Here is a 15,134-nt window from a genome sequence, read left to right on the forward strand (position 1 = left end):
CGCTACATATCACACCCCTGTGGCCTTGACTCCAAATAAGAGACTCCTCTTCCCTTCTCCGTAATAATAACTACGCGTAGGCAAGTATATCGAGTGACTCGTTTTTATTATTTTTTTTTTTTTTATGAACATCCTTCCCTTTTACTCGAGGACGGCGCTATTGTCATTCAATCTTTTTGTACCGCCGATCTCCCGCATACATTACCAACAGGTTTATTTTGAGCCGCTGCGCTTGAACTTGGTTGAATGTCCTCGGGCACGTTTTCTCTTTCTCACTCCCTTTCGCGAGTGAAATTTACGAGTTGATACTCAGGCTGATGCTTTGGAAAATAATGTTGATAACGACGATACACTATAAAATCGGTTTAAGTTCCTGCCACGATTCGTCGAGCAGATCGAAATTTCCTTACATATATTATACTGTATGCACGCTTGCTCGCTGATGGAAATGATGATGAAAAAAAATAGAGTCCTGAAAATTTTCCTACCTACGCAACACTTGAATCCTATATAAATGTAAAAAAGTTAAACTGAATGAAACAAAGGATTATTTTTTTCTAAATATGCACTCTATATTGAAATATCTTTATGCCGTCGTACATATATACATATATATTGTGAATTCGTTCCAAGTAACATAGATGAGCATCATTGTTGTCCTGTAAAATTAACTACCCGTGGATATTATGAGTCGCGTAATACTCACGTTTTCGTAAATATATATATATACGTATACATAATTTATAAACAAACGACGAGTTATACATACCTAATAAATATGAATATTGCGTATTATATTGTAAGTATAGTGAAAATATCGTGGATTAATCAACTAGTCGGGAAATGTTCGTATTTTTCTTGTACATGCAATTGTGTAATATGAAACAAAAAGTAATGATCTAAATGATAATAATGATAATATACATATGCGTCACGAAACACTCGAATCCCATATTTTTCAAAGAGAGATTATTCAAAATCCTAGAAAAAGCGCATTATATACATGATGACACGTCCACGCGACGTAGTCATATCTAAATGGACTCTAACGCCGTAAGCAAAAACAAAAGTTTTGTACATTTCGAGAAAAAAAAAAAAAAAAAAAAAAGTCCTAAGAATAAACGTAGAAGAATTTGCTCGCAAGAGGTGCGATCGAGGATTGGATCATTTGCACGATACAAAAAAAACGAGAGCTTCAAAAATCATTGTACAATTTAGAAAAATAAAATACAAATGACTGGATTCTCGATGAGAGCAAAAATTGTGACACACGGTACAAATTCAGACCTTACATTACTGTATAACTATCGTAATGCCTATATATTATACGTATGATGATGATGAACGATATAAATATATATCAGTAATATCTTTTTTCATAGACAGAAGTAACAATTATTATATGGCACGGTTTCATAGAAATTAAAGCTAATAATAATAATAATAATAATAATAATAATAATAATAATAATAATAACAGTAATGATATTTGAATAGCATTAATAAATAATAATAATAATAATAACGATTAATTTTAATGATACATGTATTATATATAAAATAACGATAATTACTATAACTAGCAGGTGATAACACTATCTCGCTACGTAACTCTGACAACCTCGCGCGTCGATATTTATAAAACGGCGCCGTCGAAAATCCTGTTTCCTTCAACTACAGATGATGTTTTTTATTCGTCGATTAATCATTGTGCAATTTTATATTGTAACAGTTACGAAATATATTTACATGTTATGTGCAACCGTATGCTCGCAGATGAAAAATGTTCCCAACCGATTGTAATGGATCGCAAAAAAATGCCGACAAACTTTTTTAAAGACAATAACCATATCAAACGAATTAATATTGCATATTTTGCTACCTGTTGACACACGTGAATCAAAATACCGTTTGTGCAAATTGTCGAGGTGAAACGATTTTCCGGCGGCTTTACAAATGTATACTAATATAAAGAAAACAAAACTAAAAAAAAAAAAAAAAAAAAACACTACCTCACCGGACACTTATACAAAATATATATCTCAAACCACAAGACTGATTTTTGAATAGTATTCCTATAGATAAGAGTAAAAATAATAAGATGAACTCACGATAAAAGAAAACGATGTACTTTGTAATAGAAAGAAAAAAAATAATTTGCGCCGAAATGAAAAAAAAAAAAAAGAAACTACATGCAAGTTTTAAATTTTTTAACAATCACTATAGCATATATACAACCGAATAACTTGCTCATAGATATATATTGAGATGGTAGATTTTGATAAAACTTAGCGAATGGTCAAACAGGTTTTTCTAAGGAGAAAAAAAAACAAACAAATAAATAATGTGAACAAGGAAAGAAGATGTACAGTGCGATGATAATAAGCAAAAATTATTATGTTGATTAACGCGACGAAAAGAACCACAAACACACTTGCTGCCATGGAATTTTGCTACTCCGAACACAAGCGTGGAGAGAGAAGAAAAAAAAAAAAAAAAAAAAAAAACCAAAAACCAAAAACGAAAACACACAATTGTAAGAGCGTATAATGTATGTCTAGTAACTTTGTCGATGGAAGAAAAAAAAAAAGTGGATTGTCAAAAGGGCGGTATTGTATTATATTAGACGTTTAGGTGAATTGATGATTTTTTTTTTGTTTCGCCAATGTATGTTTAGTATGTTTTATCGACGAGTGGATGATTTCGCTCGAAAATGGAGTCACAGACACTACCGTCGAACTATTTTTATTATTAAAAAAAACTGACTGTTTAACCGTTCATGGCATATTTTGTTCTTTCGACCACCCGATTCCTCGATCCTCCGAAAAATTCAAGACCTTCCAAAAGCTGCACGGACGGAAGGGGAGAGTCGCGTGCCTATAAAGGATCTGCCACGTCGGATTTTGGGAAATAAAACTACAGCCCACAAAATCGGGCAGCAGCTGACAGCCGTGGGTTACCCATCGGCTCCTTCCGTAAAACTGGAATGTCGCGCCAGCCCGGGGGGAAAGGCGATTTCTTTCCTTTTCTTTTTTATGCTCCCTTTTTTTCCGATGCAATCTCGGATGAGTTTTCGATTTTCCTGTACACACGTACTCTTCCACTCTTTCTCTTCATACAATGTACACGCATGGCACATATGCCTAATGGTCGGCGTGTGCGGTATCCACATTCGTTTGCAGACGGATCGATTATTTCCCTACATACACCGATGACTTTACGCTTCGTTTGTGGGTATACTTTTTTTTTTGTTCCTCGTGGTACAGCGAATGAGTGTCCTTTTTCGTACACGGATGCGCCACGGACACCCCGGGAAGATTTATCATCGCGTGTGTGCGTTTAATGAAGTTTGGCTTATTTCATCGCGAGATCGATGATGTTGGCCACTATACCGAGGGTATATACGCGAGCCGATCGACTGCTCATTCGTGTATAGTTGTGCCCTTACTTTGATTAGTACAACGCGAGCTTCTTTTCTTTTAATTTTTTCAGGTAACGAGCGCCTTTCTGGAAAACAGTGTGACGTGTATCATTTCACAAGAGCGTCTGTATACATCACCAGCAGCAGAGTAGAATGGTTTTCCGAGGACAAGTGAGTTTGTCGCAGACGCGCGACTGGCCCGTGGCACAGTGGCATATATATATATATATAGATTGCGGTGCAACATAGGTATAGGTATATTTGAGAGAGGCCCATATAGCAGTAAAAAGCTTATAGGTGCACTATAAAGCGAAGGGAGGGAAAATAAAAACCAAGACACGCGCTCGCGGGCGGCAGATGCAACTATAGGATACGTGAACGTATTTGCTCGATATTTGTAAGTATTTTAGGTATGTGTACACACACGCGTATTTCCTTTTTTTTTTGTTATTTAGGGAAAAGCACGAGGCATATTATTCCACACGCGCTCCTCGTCTCTCTTTTTTTTTTTGGGGGGGGGGGGAATGGGATTATCGGTGATGGGAGAAACGGGACTTAATTTCTAGGGTAAACATGTTTGTGTGTGTGCTCATGTACTTTGAGCGCGTATAGAAGAATAATGAAGATCTCTCGACGTCCCGATAGTTGTGGCTGCTCTTTTACGTGCGGCCAAGCTGTACCTTCAATTACGAGATTTGCTGCATTTTACTTAAAAAAAAAAAAAAAAAAAAAAAAAAAAAAAATCTTTTTCATTTAAAAATATAATGTTTATCCGATATGTACTAGATATTTTGGGCAGATTCAAAAAAATAACTTTTTTTTTACAACTTGACGTACAGATTCAGCAAGTATTTCGAAGCTTAGTTATGTCCTTGTTTTTTTCGCGTACTTACAAATTTGGGTTTGGTCATCAATTCAAACAATTTAACCCATTGAGCGAAGATTTTAAAAATTCAAGCTAATACTAGAGAGCAGTTATTCTTGATTCAAAAATAATCTTTGTCATTTTGATAAAAATTTTGATAAAAAATGATTTAAAAAAATCATTATTGCATTCTAGGTATTTTGAGATTAATAAGAACGATTGTTTCATAATGTTTCCAGTGTTAAATTGATGATTCTACCGGAAGTGGAAATATATATTTTGATTACCTGACATAAAAATAAAAATACACTACAATTAAAATAAAAAATTAAATTGAAGTTGACAAAAGTTTTTATAGTTGCCTTTTTGACCGGAAGTAGAAGAATTTGGAAATATCGATTAAAGAACCATTGAAAAAATGCCTACTTCTAAATTTCTTGAAATGTGTCTGCAATAGTAGGTACGTACAGGATAAGAATTACGAAGATTTCGTGTTGATTTTACTTGAAACGTCAAAAATAATAAAATTAATCGAAGAAATTTTTTTTTTTTGTTAAACAATAATAATAAAAAAATGATTGTATTCAAAGAGATTAAGGACACCCTCATCAAGGTGAACCACATTTGAGATACATCAAAAATTCCTCACCCAATTTCCGCAAACGAAACGCGACTCGAAAAAAAAAAAAAAAAAAAAAAACAGCCGTGGAGAAAAACGAGGCGCAAAAACACAGTGGCAAACTGCAAGTATACGATGTAATACACGACGTCGACAGCGGCGCGCGAGTGCCACGCTCCTTCGACCCCCTCCACCTCGTACCTACTCTTTTTTTGCTCGCCACGATCGCTATGTAACTACAAGAGTGCGAGCAGGGCGCAAAAAAAGGCTCTTCCGAGTCGGCCGGAGGGTGGGGGAGAAGAAAAAAAAAAAATAAAGCGCGAGAAATTAATGGCTCACGGAACGAGGCTGCAAATAAACGCGAGCCAAAAGCGCACGGTATATTATATACTGGACATTACACGCTCTCGAGCTGGCACGGCATGACGAGAAATCGCTACACGAGATACGGATCGGCGCGCAACGGAATAAGTGTTTCCTTTTCGATAATTCAAATGTTGCAGCTGCTTTGTTTTCCAGGACGAAACATTTAGGCAAACAAATAAATGACGGCAGTGGTGTGCAGAATCCGGCAGTCCGAAAAAGGTCTAATCCGCCCTTCCGGGAGAACCCACCCCCCGGATCCCCTTCTTCTTCAATACATTTTCCCACCTCCAGGACGTTTCTCATTGGGACATTCAAAACTACCCTGGAAAGAAGTGTAGTCCACGACTCATCTCTGACCGCAACACGTATGTGTCGAATATCGAGCCAAAACGAAGAGCGAAGACAAAAGTATAAGACACGTGTCCGAATCGTGATATTACATCCGTCGCGCATCCCTTATACAATGACAGTCGGGTAACAATGTACAAAATACATCAATGGGTACTTACGCGTTAATAGGCGCTCGGGTTACCATTGTCTCGCCCGATACGTTGTAATATAACAGACGCACCACTCACTCGTGCACGTATACACATCAGCTACTACCTGTTTGTAAGTCTTTTTTTTTTTTTTTTTTTTTTTTTTCTTCTCCACCTTCGCCGCCACTGTATATATATCGTGTGCGTCCACTCTCGCACACGCACGCATCGGGAGATTAGCTTTTTTGGCATATAAGCGTATATATATACGGGGAGAAGGAGGCTCGCGGCTCCTCTGCTTCGAGAAACTTTTTCTGCTTCCCCGAAAACTTCTCTCTCGGGTTTTTGCATCGCGCCCCGCGTGCGGACGCATCTCGAGCAGGGATTCTCTCTTTCAAAAACCACGCTCACCCCCCTTTGCATGTTTGCCGCTATTTTGATTTTTTCTCTCCTTCGGGACTTTTCGAAATTCGAGTTTTTGCTTCTTCCACCCGTGCATACTTTATAGGCATACAAAAACCGGCAAATTATTCAATACCTATACCCTTTTTTCCATTGAAATTTAACTATACTTACGGTTGCCAATATATTCAATCGTGTACCTGTACAATGATGAGGTACGTGGCCATCAAGGACACGCAATTAGGACCTCCTTAGTGCTGCCTCGAAAGAGATATGGTAACGCCACTTACTCGGTTACAAAGAGAGAAATGCACCGTCAATCATCGTAAGTGCATGGTAACTCCTGCCTCCCCGTTTTTTCCCCCCGAAAAGTGAGTTTCGATAACTCGGGCAAACCATGTTGAAAAAAACGAGGTGACGGTAAGTGGCGTCTTTTGCCACGACATACATCAACATAGTACATATTATTTTACGTATATAATATGGGGTCACAACTCCCACTCGACCTCCATGTATATCCGTGTCCACCTATATAATACCGACCGCCATACGCGCACACGAAAAATACCCTATATAGCGTGTGTAGAATAGCAAACGCCCAAAAAGGGAAAAAAGAGGATCCAGTCGAGAGGGACAACAAAATGTATATCGGTACCTTTTACCTGTGTTACACATATTACATACAAGTGACCTAGTATTCAAATGAGCGCGTTCGCCCCTTTTTTTTCGCGGAAACGGCTAATTTTCGACATATGGTCGGTCACTCTCTTTTTTTCATCCTCTTCGACCTCCAATACCCATGTATAACACACGTGTTCGATGATATAAAACGCAAGGCCGAAAAACGGGAGCGTCTCTTTTCGGACAGTTTGCGAAAAAACAAAAAAAAGTATACCATTCATACACGTACAAGGGTGGGTTCCCTAACTCGTTCGGGGCTCCTGTATATAGGCTCATGATATTTTGGCGGCGGGGCAGAAAATACCAGAGTATACCTGCGTCTCGAGCTCAAAGACCCGACATTTGGTCGAGTGTTTTTTATTTTTTTTTATTTATTTGCATCGCTCGATGCAAAACGCAACAGCTGAACGTGGAGAAAGAAAAAAGGTTCGGGAACATTAGCATCGAGTCACCGGACTCTGGACGGCCAAACAAAAAGGCTCGAATTTGTCAAAAGGGGTGATGTCGAGGGCAACACATCACGAGGACCCGCACCGATAATAGAGTCGGTTCACCTGCGTGCACGTGGTGACGCAACCCGCGACCCTACAATACATAGGTATACGAGTTTTTAAGAAAAAAAGAAGAAAAAAAGAAGGATGATCTTAACTGTTGCCGCTGCCGGAGAATAAGACGCGTAACGTGGAGCAGCAGCATCTCGCATATTAAGTGCCGGTAGGCACGAGTCTGTCCCTAATTATACACAGCAAAAGCGGCAAACAAAATAAAAGCTCCGTTGTGTACGTGTATAATATATACATATAGGAGAAGCCAGCGCTTCTGCGAAAAGCATCTATCTTTATTATTTTTTGTTTCTCTCTCCCTTTTGGCTCGGATGCACGCCGGGGGAACCATATGGCGAATCCTTTTTTCCACCCGAAAATATACCATCATCTCCGGTGTTGCTATATTTTTATTCGTGCATACACACGCGCAGGTACAGTCTGGATCGATACTTTTTTTTTTCTTTTTTTTCACAGTATATATACGGGACAACGGGGTTGCTCTCGTTGTCGGCCTCAAGGCCACATTATGCAAGACTCTTTCGTTATACACCTCCGCGTGTATACCTATATCATGCGGGTGTGTGGAAGAAAAAACGAAAGAGAATTTACTCGTGGGAAGCAAAAAAAAAAAAAAAAAAAAAAGCACAACTAATATCAGTACCGTGCCGGAGAGCGTGAAATGCATCGACGCGGTTATAATATATCCCGGTAATGACATTTAATGCCCGTTCTCGTTTCATAGGAAACAACTCGTTCTTTTCCACCTCTTGTCCAAAAAAAAAAAGAAAAGAAAAATATGAAGGGTAAAAGGACGCGTCGGGATTCCTCGCAAAACTGAAATTCCTCCGATTGATCGTCGATGGCAAAAATTTAGATTAGACGTGTCGTTTCCCCGAACGGAGCGAGCAGAGTCGAGAATAGTCGGGAATAATGGCACACGGGCGATCGAGCGGGGAGGCATTTATGCGCCAAAGGGCAAATTATCCGGGCCTAGAAAACGAAAGGGTCTCTCTCTCTCTCTCTCTCTCTCGGCGTGCACACACACAGAGATACACTTGTGCCCCAAATCCCCCGCGAAAGTCCTTCAGCCGAGAGAAAGAGCAAAGGTTTCTAGGACGCGCGTCTAGAGCCACGCGAGCGACAGGTGTGTGTACCCTATATATATGCTCTCTCCCTCTCTTGAAAAAAAAAAAAAAAAATGAAAAATAGAGAGCAAGGGCAGGAAGGAGCACACCTTCGCCGGCACGCGTCTTTGTATATATATATATGTCTCTCTCGTTCGTTCGAAGGCGCCAGGCTACGCACAAAACCTATACGTGTGCACGCGCGCTTGCACCCTTATCGCACATCTTTATCACTTCCTCCGACTCTTCGTCTTTCCTCCCATTTAGTTGGCGAGACTAAAAAAGAGCCGTTGTTTGTGCAGCTGAGAGCTGCAACGCGAAGGAGCACATATAGGTACAATTATCATCGGGCACAGTACTTGCCTCTGTATGGCTGCGTATCACTCGCGCATATAATGCACAATCGGCAGATGAGGTAACTTTTTTTTTTTTTTTTTTTTTTTTTTTCCATCGCATATCCTCTCGTCCGATACGAGCTACAGGTATACTGTTTTTATGTACATTGGTTGCACGAAGAAGGAGAAGAATAAAAAAAAAAAAGGGCTGATTGTTCGGTGCCGGTCATCTTACCCTAATCGCTCTATTATCCTCGCGTCGTAGCAAAAGAAAAAAAAGCTCGAGTTTTCGGAGGGAGCGTGCAAAATTTTAAAGGCAACTTTTAAATCCTCGGAAATACTTTTTTCTTTTTTTTTTTTTTTTTTTTTTTTCCCAAATGCACATTTGGCAAAGAACCAGCAGCCTCCCGGGCCCCCATTGCTCCACCCCACCTATTTTTCTGTCCTATGTATTAACTCGCAGTGCCCCGAAATCCACGAGAAAAGAAAACGAGGAAAGAAAGCCACAGACTCTCGCTGATCCTCCTCATCTCCGGCTATATGCGTATATATATATAGAGAGAGAAGTGCACTTGACGTTTGTCGCCAGCCCTTTTTCTCCGGGGGCTTGTTGTTGTAACAACCGCACCATATACTCTTTCGGTGCCGCAGGTGCCTTTTTCGTATACCTACTCACTTATCCCTTTTAAACGCTTTCTTGCTCTCTCTCCTGCTTCTCGACTCGTCACCTCTTTTACTCCCTCTGGAGCCGAGAAAAGCATAGTGTCACAATTAACGGCCTGCGCCTCTGGAGCCACGCTGCTCTTCTCCTTCAGAAAAAAAAAAAAAAAAAAAAAAATTTGCCTTCCTTTTCCGCTGCCGGTGAAATGCACCTGCGCGACGCGCATCATCAGCATCAAAAGTGTACCGGCTTGGAAAAACAAGCGTGACGTTGCACACGTATGCGCGCAGAAACGAGAAAAGAGCAAATTCATAACGATGTCGATAAGTACTTACGCGTGTGTAAACTACCTTTGGGTATACCTCAAAGGGGTCTTTTAGAGGGGCGAGGGGGAGGGGGGGGTGGATTTCGCTTCGCCCGGAAACGTCGCTGCAACCCAAATGTACAAGCATATACCTACCTACGTATCTAGCGCGGTATAGCAGGTGGAGGATGTGGTTTACTTATATTCATTTTGCTCCCTTTTCCACGTAAGTATCAAACACACATATATATATATTATATACTTGCCTATTATGTACAGCATGTAAAAAGTGTATACATTGTACTCGTGTAGTTTTCGTTCGTGGCCACGCGTGCATCGTTGTTGTCCTATACATGTATGTATATGTATGATGAGTACAGAGCAATTAATATAAAACGGGTGTTTGTGCGCGAGTCTCGAGAAAAAAAAAGGAGCGTGGGCGGAGAATGAGGACTCACGTGTTTGGGTGAGTTAATAAGGCGCGGCTGTACCTATATTATATTATTACGTATATTTATGTGAAGCGAGGGACGCCCAAATGCACTTGACGGCTTCTTGGCTCGCGAATTTCGTGTTTCGTGAGGTGCATGTATCAACGCCTGCAATAACATTTATGATTCGTCTTCGTCGGGGGATTTTTTTTTTTTTTTTTCCAAACGATCATGTTTAGCATGATCTGCGTGCGCTACTGTACTTTTTTTTTTTTTTTTTTGATAATTGAATAAACAAAATTTTTTTGATAGCAATAAATTAATAAACATATGCATATTAAAAAAAATACCTACAATAAAGATTCGAACGCTTGACATGTTTCTCTTTTCTCCAAGTCGGGTTTTTGTATTGACCCCCGCCCGGGGACAACGATATCCTTTTTTTTTTCCTTGTGAGGTTGTAAAACGGAGTTTCACCGTCAAGGGGGCGAGCTTCCTTCTCTCGGAACGTAATACGTATAGATTATTTTTCCAATTTCGGAGGTGAGATTTCGATTTTTTTTCTTCCTGATCGAGTTTTTCTCGAGTTTCACAGCAGGACGACTTCCCTGCGGGTGCTTCACCATCAGAAACCACCGCCTCCGGACACTTAACAAAATTGTTCTTTCAAACTCTATTATTTTATCATCGATTTTAGATGCTGTGGTTTTTTTTACGATTTAAAAAACATTAACTTTATTCACAGGCACGAGGGTGTATATATTTACCTATACACGACAAGAACGAACGTCAACGCTATATTGATTCGAGGGATGAACCGATTTTCTGACACTAGTATATGATTACCACTTACTCGTTGCGCGAATTCGTAACATTTGCGTACTTGCATACATGACTATCAAGAAATCTCTCACATGTATACATGGACATAATATATGGATGGACAACTTGAAAACGCTTTGAGAATTTAATTATCATGTAGGAGTAAAAAAAAAAAATGCCATTACGCTTACCATATAAGGTATAGCGTATGCGAGCTTGTAAAAAAAAAAAGTAGCCTCGGGCTCCTGTCTGACTCTTGAAAGTGAGGTTCAGCTGCGGCGTAGAGCGTATTGCAACCGTGCAGGGGCTGCAAAGTGTAAAAAGGGCAGGGTGCTTCGGTGTACTCGGTTGTTTCTCTTTTATCTCTTTTTATTGTTTCATCATAAATGTTATCTTAACCCAAGTCGAGAAATTTTTTGCTAACAGATACTATAAATTAATCGATCCTGCATGGAGGGAAAAAAAAAGCTTTTGCCTAATTTCAAAAGATATATCAGCAGCGCACGAGGAGGTGTCAGTGGATGTAGTCAATGAATCAGATTTACCAAGTTACCATTGGATATAAGGACACTGCGTGTGTATGTAATTTTACACACCCTCATGAGCAGCATGACCGACGCAATGCGACATAGTCGTAAAGGCGCGAAGAAGAAGGGTCACGTGTACGTAACGGAGCTCGTAACAAAAGCCACTGCACGTAGGAATGAAAATTTCGCGGATCTCATTTACGGTACGACCCTTGTAAAACACAAAGTGCCCCCTTCGCGCGCCACAGATGGGGAGAGAAATTCCGATGTTGAATCACATGTGTGCGCTCCTTGTTGCGGTGGGTCGTACTGTGTACTCTCTTGGAGTGGACTTGGGTATAAAAGTAAGACCCGATGTGACATGAAAAAAAAAAAGAAAAAAAAGAGAAAGAGCCAACAAGAGAGAGAGACGCATGTGTGACTTTTCTAAAAAGGGCGGGTTAGAGAGAGAGGGGCTTGTAATGTTTTTCTATGGTTTTGTGCGTTACTTGTTCTATTTTTTCATATTTGACAATAGTTTTTTTTTTTTTTTTTTATATGTATATTATAGTGTCACTTTGGAAAGGGCTAGGAAAGCCTTTAATTATTGTTAAGTGTGGGTAGAGGGTCACAATATAGGTCATTTTTGTTGCGAGAAGATCGCCCATCCCCTTCACGAGGAGCATTGTTAAAAATCACATGTGAAACCTACCCGACCGAGCTATGTTCCTCGCGTTCCATAGTAGGTGTACAGTTGTTTCGTTTAATTTTTTTTTTTTTTTTTTTTTTTTTTTTTTGGATGATTGATCAACAAGTGCGTTTGACCGTACGCATTTGTTTTTGCACGTAACATAATATACAGGTATACCTGCACTCCGAAGAAAAGATAAAAAACGAGGCAAAAGTGGCTGCCAACTCGCGCGCTCTCGGCGGCGACAAAATTAAGGCTCGCGACTGATATCGAACCCTTTTTTTTTCTCCCTCGCACGGGACAACATTAGCAACAGCATACAGTACATACATATATAGCCCGGGCCGCCCCTTGGCGCTTGCACACACAGACGCGCTTGCGCGCACACCGAGAAAACGAAATAGATATACCTATATATATATACACATAGAGAGGGGGAAAAAAAGAGTTAATATTGATCCGCTCTCTTTCTTCGTTTTTTTCTCTCTCTCTCTCTCATTCGAGTCACCCCCCGCACAGCTAGCCGGCTTGCTCTCAGGTTTTTCACCCTCGCTATTTTTTCTTCCCCGGCCGCCGCTGCACGGGATTCTGTCCCTCTCCCTCGGACGCTCGCGCAGAAGAATTAGTGTTTCTATAGCAACTCTCTCTCTGCTCTCGCGACACACCACCACCACCACCAGTCCTTCCACTTATACTCTGCCGCACCATCGTCTTCCCCCCTCATTTTTTCTTTTCCATCCGCAGCGGTTTCTGCCCTCACCCCGGAAAACTCCTTCCCGGCCACTACTATCTCCGAGTTTTTTTATTTTTATACACGCACTCGACGAACATTCGGGTCATCCCATACGAGATGGAAAAACAAACTCCGAGCAATCCTTTACAAAACTCCCGTTAATCAAGCAAAACTTCCCCTCCATCGAGATCTCTTTTTTTTTTTTTCTTCTTCTCGAGGAAACGCGTCTAGATCCGTCAATGGCCTCTCGCCCGCAGGAGCTCAATATATAGAAATGGTCTCTCCCCCGTCTTTAGAGCTGGGCACAATCGCGCGCGAAAGGATCGAAGCTCTCCCGGACGGAAGGAAGAAAAGAAAATGCAAAGAAGGGTTGCTCTCGCGAAAAGAAGAAGAAGAAAAGGGGAGTCCGGCCGGTCGGAGGAAAAGTCGCTCTTTTATGCGTCTCGTGGGTTAGAGTCGGGCCACCCTTTTTTTTCGAGAAAGCCCCTCGGCTGTGGAATTACAAAGTCAGGAAAGAACGCTGGATGCCCCCTTCCGAGAAAACAACCTCTATTTTTTTTTTTCTTTTTTTTTTTTCTTAAAGAAGATGAAAAAAATCGATACCCGTGAGCGCTTGCGTCTCCCTCTCTCCTCCGTTTTGTGTACGCATGCATGTAAACGATGCTGAATATAATACGAGCGGTGGTTTTTCCTATTGGCACAATATTTATACAGTCTACGAGTTTTTACGCGCGTCCGAGAGTGCCATTTGCCAGGGGCAGGAGGAGGCTATATACTTACACAACCGGTGGTCAGTTTTGGTTTGTTGTGACGGGTGTGTTGTTGCGTGTGTGTCGGCGATTTGTTTTGGGGTCGCGTCTGCACGTCATAAATATATGTATATAATATGTAGGGGGGGGTGTATCGGCCTTTCGAGGAGCGTACGTATGTTTTCTTTGGCCGTTTTAGGGTCAAATCTCGCGTTTTCACCGACATGAACAACAACAAAAAAAAAAAAGAAAAAGTCGGACGCGCATTCAAATGATATTTTTGTTGCATACGCTTTCGCCGATCCAGGCTCGTTTACACGCGTCTCCAAATATTTTACCGCTTTTCCCTCTAATCCTCTCATCCGATTGTCCAACGATGCTCCAACCACCGTGTACAGATACATTGTAGGAGTCATTAAAAAAAAAAAAAGAAAAACCCATCGAGCTCTCTTTCTCTCGTTATCGAGCTCACCGCGTCTGTATATAGCTGGCTGTTCTTCACTTCGACTCTCTCTCTCTCTTTTTATCAGCTCCGCCACTTCCGAATGGAAGAAGGAGAAAAAAAGGTGGCTCGAAAAGGAAGGCAAACAAACACAGACGATTTCCATGGTTACGCCGACTGACCCCGCTTCAACTATGCCGCGCGGAGTCTTAATTTTGTTCTCGAGCTCGAGCACGGCTTATGTTTTACGTGCCTACACGTATACTTATGCACTGACGTACGTTGGGGATGTATATCGTGCCAAGGCCGAGGGTCCCTTTGGATGTTTTCATGCGGAAGGGGGACGTTTATTAACTTATATATAAAAAAAAAAAAATTTAGTACGAATGCAACGCTCGACCTGCAGCGGAACGCAGCCACGTATATCTCTTATACCGCGAGAAGGGGTTGCATCGATCACACCTCGCGTATCAATTATTCACCGTAAAGTAGAGCGCCTGATACCTATACGCGAAAGGTGAGAGAGAGCAACAACCCTATCGTATATATACCCACCGGTGTATAATCATGGCACACTGCATAGGGATACCGATGCGCGGCACACATTTTTTTTTCTTCCCATCATTGGGTGGAGGGGAGTCGCCTCGTGATTTATCTATACTTGTATAATAAAACGCCAAGGAGTGAAGTAAACGCAGAAAGAAGAGGAGGACGGAACATCAGCTCTCCTCTTCATGAATTGGGGGGGGGGGTCGATGTTCCGCATCAGGTTTATATACGCACAACACGCGGGAGTATCGATCCGAGGGGGAGGATGCTCATGTATACAAGCTTTTTATTCAGCAGCATCTCTTTGGGCGTGTTTGCGGGGGGGGGGGGGAATATGAATTTCATTTGACGCCTCCCCCGCGATCACGTGTTTTCAAATTTCTCTCGACTCTTCCGTACCCCCATATAA

The sequence above is a fragment of the Copidosoma floridanum genome, unplaced genomic scaffold (assembly GCF_036245765.1).
Source record: "Copidosoma floridanum isolate Cflo_tuat_1 unplaced genomic scaffold, Cflo_Japanese_pri ptg000006l, whole genome shotgun sequence".
NCBI lineage: Eukaryota > Metazoa > Arthropoda > Insecta > Hymenoptera > Encyrtidae > Copidosoma > Copidosoma floridanum.